This window comes from Aythya ferina, assembly GCF_964211825.1.
Source record: "Aythya ferina genome assembly, chromosome: 3".
In the NCBI taxonomy this organism is placed as follows: domain Eukaryota; kingdom Metazoa; phylum Chordata; class Aves; order Anseriformes; family Anatidae; genus Aythya; species Aythya ferina.
In genome coordinates this window covers 99,425,385-99,440,557 of record NC_140298.1, presented here as the reverse complement: position 1 = coordinate 99,440,557, position 15,173 = coordinate 99,425,385, and the positions used below count along the sequence as shown (strand labels likewise).

At 38.2% G+C, this 15,173-nt stretch overlaps 1 long non-coding RNA gene across 1 annotated transcript in view; it reads left to right on the top strand.

Moving 5' to 3' along the window:
- Positions 1 to 15,173, top strand: part of LOC311435220 — an 89,721-nt gene that overhangs the window by 56,531 nt on the left and 18,017 nt on the right. The window contains exon 2 of the long non-coding RNA XR_014692000.1: positions 1,439 to 1,510. This is a non-coding gene — a long non-coding RNA (uncharacterized lncRNA). The remainder of the gene's footprint in view (positions 1 to 1,438; positions 1,511 to 15,173) is intronic.

The following is a 15,173-nucleotide window of genomic DNA, read 5'->3' as shown; positions in this document are numbered from 1 at the left end:
TAATGTTATTCTCTGCATACATCTAGCCCTACATCTTTGCAGGGCTGGCAGACACATTGGGATCAGGATCTGTAGAGATACAATTTGGTTCAGCACTTGGAGGCCAGGCAGTCTACACCCTATAACATTTCAGTCGGCAGTTGCTACCTATATTTAAGGGACTTATATGAGCTCCTAATCAATGTCTCCATGGAATGATTCAGCTTTTAGTCACGGATTATCTACTTTAAATGAGATAAACAACTCTGCAAGCTCCATCATTGTATGCAGGCTTAGATGTCATATGTGTACAGGGATACAGTGTAGGCAGCAAGCCCATGCCTCAGATGAGACTGCTTGTTTGTTTGTTTGTTTGTAATCTCTAGTCTTCGTTGTCTTTTTTTTTTTTTGTTTTGTTTTTGTTTTTTGTTTTTTGTTTGTTTGTTTTGTTTTGTTTTCATTTCTGTATTTTTCTGGGCTTATCAATGACTTGCCATGACTTGAATGTCACTGTTTTCAAAGACTCAGTTTTTAAGGACAGAAAGGACCATTAAATCATCTGATTTCCATTCTAGGAGAGACAAGACTATAGGATACCATTTACCATTCAGCCACCCTAGCAGAACTAAGTCAACAGCCTTAACACAATAGCATGGCAGCAGAGTGTTTTTAGCTTTGATTTGAAGACATCATGGGATTAAAGCACTGCTGCTCCCTTTAGTAGTTTGTTCCACAGGGGACTATACATCCTAACGGTGAAAATGCATGCACTGTTTTTTATGTGAATTGTCTTATTTTGTTATCAATGATTTTATATTCACTTTCAGTCACTGACTGAAATGATTTAATACTAAGGAACCCTACTAGTTGAGCTTCTGTGCAACTATGATTCCCCACTGACAGCTCATTTTTAAGTTCTAGTCAGTTTGGCAGTTCTTAATCCCTTTAAAATGCTCTTTACTGGCACTTCATAATGTTTTTTTTTTTTGTAGTCAAGGTGTTATAAGTGTCTAATAAAACACCTAAGTACATTCCATCTTTGCTTTTATTTTTATGAATCCATTTCTAATGATATGAAAGAATGAAATCATGTTTCTTTGAGAAGGCTTCTTTTCCATGATATTAAGTTGCCTGGTCTTAATTATATTTTCATCCTTTCATTTTCAGCCTGATTTCCTACAGAAATGTGACACTGTCTAGTTGTTTGTTTGTTTATTGATCAGTCTCACTTAAGAAACTGTGAGCTGACTGGGCATTTCAAATATATTTGGCAGGGTACTAGAGATTTAAAAGGTTTCATGTTTCTGTTAAAAATAATAAATAAATAAATAAAAATATAAAGAGGCCATTTCAATGCCCCTGTCTACATGGCTACATGAGCCCTACTTTTACTAGACATCAGACTTAATAGATTCTCAAGTCTTGGCTTTCAAGTCTTCATTGTTTCTTTTACCTACAGAATCTTCTGCTTGTTCTTTGAATCCAGTCTCAGCTACTCATTTTTGCCTAGGATTCCTGTCTGGCTAACTAGGTAAGTATCACAAAATCCAATTTAATGGCTAACCCTAGGATTTTTCTATAATTCTAGAATGCCTCTGATAACTGCTTTGGACCTGCTGGCTGCATTCTTGCTAATACAGTCAAAGATGTATTAAGCTTGACAAGCTTGAAAAGTGGGTCCACATTAACCTAATGAGGTTCAACAAATCTAGATGTAAGATGCTGCACCTGGGTTGGGGCAATCCCAGACATGAGCACAGAATGGGAGAACTTGTTGAGAGCAGCCTTGCAGAGAAGGACTTGTGGGTTCTGGTGGATCAAAAACTCGACATGAACCAGCAGTGTGCACTTGCAGCCCAGAAGGTCAACTGCGTCCTGGGCTGCATTAACAGAGGAAAAGCCAGCAGGGTGAGGGAGGTGAGTGTGCCCCTCTGCTCTGCCCTTGTGAGGCCCCAGTTGGAGTGCCGCATCTATGTCTGGAGCCCCAGCATGAGGAGGATGTGGAACTATAAGAGCAGGTCCAGAGGAGGGCCACGAAAATGATCTGAGGGCTGGAGCACCTCTCCTACAAAGAAAGGTTGAGAAAACTGGGGCTATTCAGCCTAAAGAAGAGAAGGCTCCAGGGTGACCTCATTGCAACCCTTCAATACTTAAAGGGGGCTTATAATAAAGATGGATAATCAGATTTATTATTTACGGGACAAAGAAGAATGTTTTCAAACTAAAATAGGGGAGATTTAGATTAGGGATTAGGAAGAAATTCTTTACTCTGAGGGTGGTGAGACACTGGAACAGGTTGCCCAAAGAGGTTGTGGATGCCCCATCCCTGGAGGTGTTCAAGACCAGGTTGGATGAGGCCCTGAGCAACCTGATCTAGTGGGTGTTGTCCCTGCCAATGTCAGGGGGGTTGGAACTAGATGATATTCAAGGTCCCTTCCAATGTGAGCCATTCTATGATTCTGTGATTTTTTATTTTATTTTTTTTTTTAAATCTGATTTCTTAGATTCAGGTGCACACTGTTGGTCCATGTTCAATTTGTTGAACACCAGGACTTTCAGATCTAAAAAAAATATATATATAATAAGTTTTATAAGGTGTCTGGACAAAACTTTCTGGGGATTCTTTTTTTGTTTTGTTTTGTTTTGTTTTTTGCTTGTTTTGTTTTTGTTTTGTTTGTTTTTGTTTTGTTTTGTTTTCATGGGGATTTTTTTTCTTTTATTATTGTCCTTTAATGAATTTTTATTAATGGACCAGAGAACACTGTCATTTTGATATGAGGGTTTTTTTATTTTTTTTTTAATGTGGAATTTAAAAGCTATTTCACACCTGTTTTTCATTATCATCATTTGTTTGTCTAAATCTTAGGTACACTAGAGTGATACTGGCATTTTATTTCATTCCAGATATACTTTAGCTTTTCTAAAGTATATACTTCAACATCCTTACTGCCTTTGCAATAATTTACAGGAAGCTATTCCTGATATATTACATTATTTATTTCTTACATTTATAACTCACTAATTATTAATGACTGCTCATTTTTATTTTTATTAAATACTGTAGTAACACTTGCCATTCCTTCCATAGCATGATTGAAACTTGGATGACATGAAAGCAAAATCATCATATTGTGAACTGTAATAGAAAAAAGCTCATTTTAAATAACTCCCCTTTTTCATCTGTATATTTCTATCTTTATAATCACTTGAGAGATTTACAAATCTATCATAACTACTGATTTTGATAAGATACTCCCAAACCTTTTAGCCTGTCTTACGTGCTGGACTTCTCAGCCAATTTCATGATTTTCTTCTTGAAGGTGTGTTACTTATACCTACCAAATGAATTGGATTTTTGACTCAATTCGCTTTCCCTTTGGCTGCTATTTATCTATGTGGATGTCATCTTTTAAAGAAAAAAGAACACAGGAAACAAGACTACAAAGCAATAAAAAAATATAGAGGGAGCATCAGCCAAACATACTAGCTAGCAGCTTCGAGCCAAAGAAGATAACCAGTCAACCCCTTCATCATTGTGCTACTAATAAGAAGAGGGAGTTCACACAGGTTACATGCCTTGAGATAGAGTTTGAATAAATAAATAAATAATCATAGGATCATAGAACATCCTGTTTGGAAGGGACCCACAAGGATCATCAAGTCCAACTCCTGGCTTCACACAGGACCACCCAAAAATCAGACCATGGGTCTGAGAGCATTGTCCAAACACTTCTTGAATGCTGGCAGGCTTCCTAACACCCAGCCTGACCCTCCCCTGTCCCAGCTCCATGCTGTTCCCTTGAGTCCTGTCACTGTCCCCAGAGAGCAGAGCTCAATGCCTGCCCCTCTGCTCCCCTCGTGAGGGAGCTGCAGGCTGCCATGAGGTCTCCCTTCAGTCTCCTCTTCTCTAGGCTAAACAAATCGAGTGATTTCATCTACTCCTCATACATCTTCCCCTGCAGACTCATCACCAACTTTGTAGCCCTCCTTTGGACACTCTCTCACAGTTTTACATCTGTTTTATACTGTGGCTCCCAAAACTGCACGCAGTACTCAAGGTGAGGCTGCACCAGTGCAGAGCAGAGTGGGACAGTCACTCCCCTCAACCAGCTAGCGGTGCTGCACCCCAGGATATGGCTGGCTCTTTTGGCTACCTGGGCACAATGGTGACTCATAATAAATAATAAATAAATAAAGGACAAATTACAACAAAAATTATAGGAATGTGGACACTGAGATGATTTTTAGGGAACTTTCTTCCTTCCACTCCTCACTATTAAAAATTTGGGAAGTGTTTTTTTTTTTTTTTTTTTTTTTTTTTTTTTTCCCCCCTAAGGACTGGATTCTTGTTTTTCTCATGTACCAAGAAATTGAATATCTAGCAAAGTTAAGTTCTGAATAGAAATGAATACACCTTCTAATGTGCATTTTTTTCTGTATTATTCACATTTTGAGAGATGCAAGAAATAAATGGTGATGACAGACAACACGAATCACCTGGAACATGTTTTGAACAACGGTGTAGGGAGTTTCATGCCTTTTCTGTGAAATATCAGTCACCTTTTTCTGTGACAAAAGTTGCAAGAAGGGATAGACGCTTTCATTTTAGATTATTTTCTGTTCTCTTTTTTCTTCAGTTGGTTTCTCTCTTTATTTCTGTGTAGGTATACGAATTACCTGGAAATCATTTTCAAAGCTATGTAGGCATTTCCAGAGCTCTTTTGCAAGCAGTGTAATGACAGTTGTCCTACTTTAAACAGAAACTGTTGTTCTGATTCCTTTAGGCACATACACACTTTGAGCCCATGCATACCTGCAGCCATATGACATGCAGAAGTCCTGACACAACCCAGCTCAACTATCATCAAAGCCTTCGTCTCCAAGTTACTGATATTAATCTAAGAAATTTTCAGGAATAGTTTCAGGGTGTCCTTAAGGCCTCCAGATATTCTTCTGCCGTAGGCAAATTAATTAAAAAATGGCCTGCTTGGGATACAGAATCTCCCTTATGCAAGAACATTCCTTCATGCAAACACACACAGATGCCTGCATAAACATACCTTCTCACTTATTCTTACCCTTATGATACTGGAGACAGCAGCACGAATCCCAGCACCTATCAAATCAGGCCAGTTTCAACACTAATGGATCATGCCGATCACTGGTAATGGTGGCTTCACAAGGTTCAGACTTATAAAATGGGAGCAGAAAGACAGAAGTCTGGAATAGCCAGCCAACTAATATGATATGGCTACTGTGATATAAGGGACATGGTTAAGGGCCAGATTCCTTGTTCATCTCAAAGAAGATTTTTTAAAAAGTCTGAGCTTGTTTCAGAAATTCAGTGAGCTATTGGTTAGTCCTGTTGCAGATAGATCACTAGCAAAATGAGAAATTTGTCATCCCCATTTAGCCTTGTTCCAGTGACTGTATGGATGGGAAGAGTGTAAAGCCAGTTTGTAGCAATGAGCCTGTTAGTAACAACAAACCTAAAACCACATTGAGGCCACAGGTTAAAAAAGATATCCTGTTTATGCAGTTGTGTGCAACATCTACATTTTCCACTGTTCCTATATAGTGGCTCCAGTGGCCATGGATCTAACCCTGCTAAAAACAAGTAAGCAATCATTAGTGCTACAGCTAGTGTGCACTCAGCTGTAATATTTTGATAATGCTTAGCCAATGTGGACTCACCGTTCAGTTTGATTTTACTTGCAAAACAAACTCTCCAGATAGATCCATTTTCCATTATTTTCCTGTCAAGAGGAACAGATGAGGTAAAATAACAGCTTGCTGAGAAACTACCTTTCAGCTGATTGTGGTGAGGATCCATAAAGACATGATAGGGAGCCTGATACTGTCACAGACTAATCCTGAATTTCCTGACTGAAACTATAATATCTTTGTGGAAAGCATATCTTTCCGTGTGGAAAAACAGTAAGAGAACAAAGGACAGGACAGTCAGAAGACATAGATACAGATGTAACATGATAGACATGTTGTGCTGCTTTTACTGTAACAGAAAAGTGGATAAAATGCTGTTAGTGCACAATATAGCAGTAAGTGACATCATTGTGTTTTAACAACCACCTTTTCCCCCATACATATCCCTAACTCCTTCCCTGAGAGTCATTAGGCTAAACTTGTTGGAACTGGTCTGGTCTACAACAAATCTTAGCCACTGCAGCAAATCTATGGACATTCCTCAAGTCAAGTCAAGAGTGCTGAGATCTCTTGATTGAAACTTTGTTGGCATCACAATGTTCAGGACCTTACAGCAACACATCAGTATATCTGAAAAAAGGCAACAGCAACAGCAAAGAAGATGATGCTGGTTACAGAATCTAGTGGCAATTAAAAACCTGGTTGATCCTGGTAATTCCAATTTCTGGTTCCATTAATGGAAAATTGTTGCCCTCATAGGATTGCAACCTTTATGGCAGATATTTATGAAATCTCTTTCCCACTCTTTGATAATTCCCCCAAAGATGGGTGAATTATAGACACAAAGGGAAATGAAGTAAACAATCTCTAGGCATTCTAAAAGGAGACAAAGGGAACCTGGACAGAAATTAAATAAAACAAAACATAACAAACAACAACAACCAAAGAAAACAACAACAACAACAAAACAATTTCACAGAATAAGTTGTTTTAAAAATAGGACATTTAAGAAATGTAGGTTGTTGCAGATAATGGGGACGGTTCTCTGTCAGAAGTTAATTTAAAACAAATTAACACTTGGATGTTAAAGCACATCAAAACAAATCGGAAAAGGAGTCAGATAAAACATTACAAGCCATGGAGAACTGGAAAACTGAATCTCTACAAGCAGATAGCAAGCTACCTGTACATGATAAATTATAAGAAGGGCAGGAATAGAACAAGAGGCTAGAATAGGATATTGAAAAATTAATAAAATTTAAAGCACCACTCTCTGTTAACATAACATCCAACATGTAGATACAGAAAGGGAAAAAGACAGCCTTAGCAAAATTTCAAAATGAATTCATGGATGACTGGGCAAAAACCCTTTTGCAAGTTTCAACATCCCCAGGGTGCTCTGCTATAAAAATGGGGAAATACTCATAACTGCTGTGCACTAGCCAACAGCATCTCAGCAGACAATTCACATATTTCAAGTGAAACTGAACTTCACAGTTCAGGGCTAGGAGGGACAGCTTTCTGCTCATGATGTATTGCAGTATCACAGTTTGTAAGTATTGCAAGGTAGTATGTGGGCTGTGAGAGGTTCAACATGAAAGTTGTCAGCATGAACATGCTCAGACCATCTATGCTGCATGTGCCCAGAATCAGAGTAAAACAAGGGGCTTATATGAGTACCCTGCTTGACCTGGCATGCATTGAAATCCATGCTAAGAATAAACAGGAATGTGGTTTCATATGTACCATATGGACAGTCATTCAGTTTGGGCCTGAGCACTGGTTGGGCATATCACAGAATCATGTCATGGTTGAGGTAGGAATGGATCTCTGGAGGTTAGGTCACCTGGTCCACCCCCCCTGCTCAAGCAGAGCAGGTTGCCTAGGACTATGTCCAGATGACCTTTAAATATCTCCAAGGAGGGAGACTCCACAACCTCTCTGGGCAACCTGTGCCAGTGCTGTCACCCCCAGAGAAAAGTGCTTCCTCATGTTTAGACAGAGCCCCTTGTGTTCCAAAGATGGAACACATGTTTTGATTTGTACCCACTGCCTCTTGTGCAGTCACTGGGTACCATTGAAAAAGAGCTTGCCTCTGTCTTCTCTGCGTCCTCCCTTCAGGTATTTATAGACATTGATGAGATAGCCCCCGAGCTTCCTTTTCTCAAGGCTGAGCATTCCCAACTCTTAATACTCTCCTTTATAGGAAAGGTGCTCCAGTCCCTTGATCATTGTTGTCCCTCTGTTAGACTCTTTCCCATATGTAGAAAAGACTGTATAAACCAATATATAAACCCATATATGCTTAGCCAATGCCATAGAAAAAGACATAGAAGCATTTAACAAGCTCTAGGAAACCTAAGAGTGACAAGCTGCAGGTCTCAACTTTGTCCTAGAACACAAGAATACTGCAGTCAGATAAAAGATGTCCTGACAATGAAGTGGCCTGTCACTGACTGCAGAGCCTGTTGGCTGCCAGTCAGACAGCAATCTGAAAGATATTGGTACTAATACTGCTGTCCCACCACATTCACATTCAAGATCTCACAGGACTTTTCTGTTATTTTAGTCAGAATAATAACCTCATCTCCTTGTTTGCCTTTTTTTTTTTTTTTGGTAATTAATGAATATCCTGGAAAACAGAAACCTCAGTCTAAGTGTTGCTTTTTTTTTTTTTTTTTTTTTTTTTTTTCTACCCAAAGTATCCTTGCTATAATCCCTCTATCATAAGCCTGAAAACGGTAAGATGTCTTTACTGACTTAATGGCTAGCATGGAGTTAGTAAATTCTGCTGGCAAAATGAGACAGGAAGACTTACAGCACATTCTTGCAAGGCAAGGAAGTATTTGGGAAAGCACAGTCACAAGATAAAACTTTCTTTACACTCTTTGCTACTTATCTGTTGTTAAGAAATAAAAGTGTATTTGATGAATACCTTTTTATCAAGGATTTCAAAAATTATGTACCCAGCTGGATAAGTATAATTATCTGCACTTAGGACAGAAATATACCTAACTGCTGTGAGAAAAATAGAACATCTGAGCTCAGCACAAGTGTAAATCCCAACAATTTTTATTTAAAATTATTTTGATAAAAATAACTTATAATTTCTTAAGTTACAAAAATCTAAGTGATAAGTAAGAGTAGCCATGTTCCAAAATGAAGAGCAGTCAGCAGTAACTGTTTAACAGCAGAGAAGGCAGCATAGTCAATTATATGGCAGAGTTATCCTGAATAACACTAATTCCATGACTGGTTGTCATTTTGTACTCTCTTGCAAAAGATATTTTTATGATTTCGAATCTTCTCCTCTTATAAGAATGCCAGAGTGAGCACAAGGCTTTTTGGCTTATACAGAAAAGATTCTGGCAATGCCTTTAAAGCTTTCTGTAAAACATAATTAGCATGTATTTATAGAAGTTGCTATGTGTAAGTTTATGTATTATATAACAACAGATATTTTGAGAAACCTATAAGCTTAAACTGTTGTGGTTTGTTGTTCTTTGTGTTTGTTTGTATTTTTATTTATTTATTTTTTTTTTTCCAGATTTGTGTCAGCCATGCGTAGTGCTAACCTCTTTTCAGTTTGGTTGTCTGTTGGCAGAGAATGAACTCTTTAACATGACAGATCCAGGATATTAGAGAGAGGTAGGCAGATGTGGCTAGGGGTAGAACAGGAGTACTTTTTTAAAGCAGATTAAAATTAGATGAACTTAAAATGACCTGAAAATTTACCTATATATGACATTCTGTATCTTGAACTACTTGCATACAGAGAAGTAGAGAAAATAAAGCAAAAAAGAGGATGTAGCAATGAAAGACACTGTGAAGAAAGTGAATATTTTTTTTGCCTAAGGCTATTGAAATATCTGTTGATGGCCTTCCTTCAAGTATTAACCATGCACACAGTCCCCGTCCCATTGACATGTACAATAATTTTTGCTGTAGACTCAAGGTTTTTGGAGAGGAAAGTCTGGGGAAAGGAACATGAATATGTGTTTATGTATTGATACAAGATGAAGCACTCTTTGTTCACATTCATGTCAAAAAATAAGGCCACAGACATTCTCATCCTCAAATATCCTTCCCTCTTCATCAGTCATTTACTCAAGAAATTCTGCATCCTCTTTCCTGCATACTTTAAGGAAGGTAGCTTTGTTTTGTCTTCAACTCCAATTACCTGCCCCAAAATGAACAGAGATCTTCTTGGGACAGGGATAAGGGATGATTAGTATCACACCACATAGAGACATGGGATGGAAGGTTTTCCCCATAACATTGAAGCCAGATGATAGATATGTTTTTAAAGATCAAGTACAATTTTCTTTTGTCAAGCTTAAAAATATTCTTCTGAGAAAAGAAGCTGCTGGAAGAAGCCCAAAAGCCTTTCTACACATGACTTCAGTCCAGGTTTTATTTCTTCCATCAGGTGACTAAAAGACAAGAGACAATGCTATAACTGAGTCTAAATTGACACTAATCAGATGGAGTACAGTCAATGTGCACAAAGAAAACTGCTCTTTTTACTAGAAACAGTTCTGATCAGGCACAAAATAACAAAGACTAGCTACATTTATTTTGCAGACTAAATTAATATAGGATCCCCTTTTGGCCTGTGACTATTTGGAAATTCTGTTTGGAATTCTGAGCAAGCCAGAGTATGCTTTGTTTACTCATAAATCTGTTAGTTAGTGGGAAAAGTTTTCAGACCATTTTCATCCTGGAATGTTGAAAAAAAAATAAAAAGTGGTGGTTTGAAACCCCTGGACTTTTAAACCCCCCAAGCCCCAAGAGCCTTTTTTTCTGTCATCTAATTCTCAGAAATGAGTGTTGCTATATCACCACTGTTACCAGCTTTAGGGACAATATAGCCTGAACTCTATCAGGACGAGAAAGAGTTCTGCCTTAAAATAAAAACATAGGGATCAGCACAAGCAGTTTTACGTTGTGTCCCAACTCTCATGCTTAGTGGCTTAGGAGATGGGAAATGCTTTTGTGCATCTTTGATATGAAAGAAATTAAGTTTCTGAATAAGGTAATCTTGAGACAAACCTGCCCTTTGCAGTAATAACTTTCACCTGGGACCATTTTTGGCAAACACAGCACCTGCAGTTTCTCAGTTCATGCAGCATAAAACCTAGCTTGACAACTTATTTTTAATGCTATCTTTGAAACCCAAGCCACTGCCTACTAATTAAAAATAGGGAAGTTGGTGGCAAAAGAAATGAGAAGGGAGAAAAAAAAGGGAGAAAGTGTAAGTAGAGAACAGAGGGAGTAAATAAAAAATAGCTATCATTTTCCTCTTCTCTTTTCAGAACATTTTACTCCTTTCAATTTTGTTTAATGATATGGAAATAGTTCCTGTCTCTCCTCAATTTCAACATTATTATTTGAATTACACAAACAGAATACACTCCTCTATTATTATATGGAGATATTAACCACCCTGTACTTAAGGTTGCAGCCAGCTCCCATTATAAAGCTCTATTCAACAATCTCATAAATTTGGCAGAAAATTGGTCTGGCATGAAAACAGCTATTCTTACTGTGAAGGCTCAGAAGAGTATCTCCAAACGGTCTGAAGAAGAGCTATCAAATGGTTTGCAGTGGGTGAGTCACTCCTGAAAAGAAGAGAGAAATGTAAAAAAATACCTTGAAGCTATATATGATGTTGGAAGCAGGTCCTGACACCAGATACAGTACCTCTTAAAGAAATTGCCTCAAAAAGCCCAATTAAAGTACATTTTAAGTTGAAAATACTAATACTATCCTACCTGGTAAAGTGGTTTGCAATGCATGGACAAGAAAACCATATGCTCAAAACTCTATACCACATGTAATAGACTGGGGGAAAAAGGCAAAGATGAGATATTTGACAGGAGAGAATTCCAGTAGGCTTGTACAAACAACACAGGTGAAGCTGAGTGCTTACTATAAATCTGAGAGGTAATCTGAAATACAATGCCAATTATACAGACTTCTCCATATCTCAGTCATTTTGCTCTCCACAACTGTCTCCCAAAGCGAGGTCTTGTCCATTTCTCCTGACAGAACTATATAAAACTTGTACCACCTGCCACAATACAAACAAAACTACTTTTATAACCCATCTTATCCAGAAACTCTTCATAGGGTGTCTTAGCCTGTTTTTGACAATTCTCTGTCTGGCTATAAAGCCTTGGCTGTCACCCTGGATTTTTCAGACATAAGATGGGCTCTTCTCAGCTAGATGTAGACATCTGTCCTATCTGAATTAGTGACATTGCTCTCCTGATATAGCCTACTAGGCATTTACTCCAGGGTGACATGCATTATATCATGGAAAAGACTGTTTCTCTATATTGATTGTAAACAGTCTAGACAGTTATAACAGGCAGACAGATCTGCACTGTAGCCATCTCTCATTGGTTATTGATCTGATCTCCCACAATATTCCCATGCAGGAAAACAGGTTAAATTACTAGGTAATTTTGATCAAATACCCATTGAATGATTCTCATCCCAAACTATTTTGCTGTTTGCATACCTCTAATATAGATGTGGAAAGAACTTTTATAGATGTAGAAAGAACTTTTTCAGTTCTTTCTTAGCATTTGAAATGTATGGCTGCAATGTGGGGCTGTCTCTGGGATTATATATTGCACAAGTTAAGAATTTACCAGACCCTACTAGAAACAAGGTATTTAGTATTACCACCTACTTCTCAGTCTATTTTTCTTAAAATCTGTCAAGATGTGAACTTAAAGCTTGGTCAGAAACTTAACAGATACAGGCTTTAAGCCACCAAGGAAGACAGAGTAGCAAGCTCCAAATCATAGAGTACCTAATCGACAACATCTTAATTTTTCTCTGAAAAATAGTGCAGATGGTGTCTGTGGGTCAGCTCTGAAAGCAGATAGACCATTCAGCATTGCTTCCACTGCTGTTCACTCAGGCCTGGCACCATGCAGAACCCATTATAACACCCACATCTTAAGGTGACAGAAATGCAGGTGGCAGGGTCTGCAATGAAAAGAATGGGGCCATTCCTCTTGCTGAAATGATAAGGGTAAAAGCTGTGTAGCCACATCTGCTCCCTGGGCACTCAGATGTAGCAGTTTCCCCAAGTTTCCTACACTTTTTGTGTAAAAAGCATTCCTTTCTTTAACCGGTCATATCAAGATAAGTTCTGCCAATTTTTCTGGCTGCCTCCTCCATTCTAATTATCGTTTTCTTTATTGGATTAAATCCCAGAAATTTACCTCATCCAAGCTCATCAAGGCTCTTGGTACTTTGTTCTAATAACCATAATTTAGATGACATGCCACTATTTTTTATAGTTCAAAAACTACTCTTAATAAATTGCTCTTTAAAAGGGTACGGACTGCTTAAGGAAAGTACCAGAACATCAATTTATCCAAATTTTATGTCCCTTATTTCCAAAGATGACTGCTTATTTTTCCAACCAATACCAATTTATTTTTGTCTGTATAAAAATTTCCTAAATACAAAGTATGTTAGTTGCAGGTTCAGAGAATTAACGCTATCCCTTCCAAGTAAAGATAATGAATAAATTATACTATTTCTGCAGGGACAGGGAAAGTCTTTGTTTTGTACTTAGAACAATGTGATCACAGTCTATCAGTCCCAAGAGTTCTCATAAAATAACGGTTTCTCCTCCACTTAAGGCATGTAAAAACGATTGCTGCATCTCCTGGGGAACTTTTCCTGCAATATAGGCACTACTGTCTCTAGCCAAAATAGTCTGACTGCTTGGCCGTACGATGGTGGTGGCAGGTTCAGCACTGCTCAGGAGGGTGTCTCTGGACTGCCAAGGAGCCTTGGGCTGCTTAACATCATGCTGGAGTTGGGCAGCAGCTTGACAAGACTTTTCTAGTGTTGACCTGAACCCCACTTGAGTTCTGTTTTAAACAGTTAGGTTCCTACCCTAAGCCCACCATTTGGGAAAAAAATAGCTGTGCACCCTGGTACAAACTGAAAACTAATAGAAAGGGAGAATAAATTAAATATGTGTTGGAATAGCCTCACTGTTACCACCTTTCAACTTTCTTATAAACTGAAATAATATTATATGCATAAAAAAATGTCCTGTATCTTCAAAACATTAACTGCACTTTCATCCTTTGTTCTGATTGTTTCAAATCTTTCCAGGGAACTGCCAAAAGAAAATCATACACATGCAAACAGTGAAGATCACAAGGGAGGAGAGATCTCTAAAATTAATTTTGTTCAGGACGCAAGATTAATATCATTATTACCTAACAAAGGCATAAAATATTCACAAGTTACTGTGGCCTGAACCAGAGATTAGCTCTTTGTTATATGAGACAATGAGATAATGTGGTTAAAATACTAAGTACTTAGCACTCTATGTGTTAAGGAGTATCCCATTTAGAGAGAAATACAATGATATTTATGCAAACAGAAATATATAATCTATTTTAAAGTAGATATTCTGAACGTATGATAGGAAAAATTGAATCTGGTGTGCTTAAAGTTTTCTGTTTTGTTATTTGGATATAGTTTATTAAAAATAATTGAAAAAAAATATAACAGTGACCTCATAAATAAAGTTGACCTTTTATATTTTTTACAGACTTCAAATATTGTTACCTTCAGATTATTTTTATTACCCACAAGCACAACAACAAGCATCACAGAATGATGAAGCAACTATATCTTATCATTGACAATGTAGGTATATATTCAGGCATTAACACAATTAAGACTGGATTGAAATCTTACACCAAGTGTCATGATTTTGCCAAGGACAGAGTTAATTTCTTTGCAGATGCTCATATAATAATGCTGTGTTTTGGATTTTTGATGAAAATAGTGGTGATAACACACTGATGATTCAGTTGTTGCAGAGCAGTGCTCACACAGAGCCAAGGACTTTTCTGCTCCTCGTGCTGCCCTGCCAGTGAGGAGGCTGGGGGTACACCAGGAGCTGGGAGGGAACACAGCCAGGACAGCTGGCCCAGGCTGACCAAAGGGACGTCCCACACTGTGTGGCAACATGTTCAACAGTAACAGCTGGGGGAAAGGAGGAAGGGGGAGGGGGACATTGGGAGAGATGGCATTTGTCTTCCGAAGAAACCATTCCGCATGATGAGCCCTGCTTTTCTGGGAGTGGCTGACAACTGCCTGCCAGTGGGGAACAGTGAATGGATTCCTTGGTGTTCTTTGCTTGTGCACACAGCTTTTGCTTTCCCTAGTAAACTGTCTTGGTCTCAACCCATGAGTTCTCGCACTTTTACCTTTCCATTTCTTTTCCCCATTCCACCTAAGGCAAGTGAGCGATTGGCTGGGTGGTGCTGTGCTGCCTGATGGGTTAAACCCCAAGGTACTGATTTTTCAATGTTCTTTTCAAGAGCTAAGTATTCACTGTATTCTTAGACTATCAAAAATAGCACTGGTAAAGATAAATTGCTCTTGCTCCTTAGTTACAAGAGTAGATGGGCAGGTAGATACCAAAAAATTACAATTGAAAATCCTATCGATCAGGGAAGATACTGTGACTGAAAGAT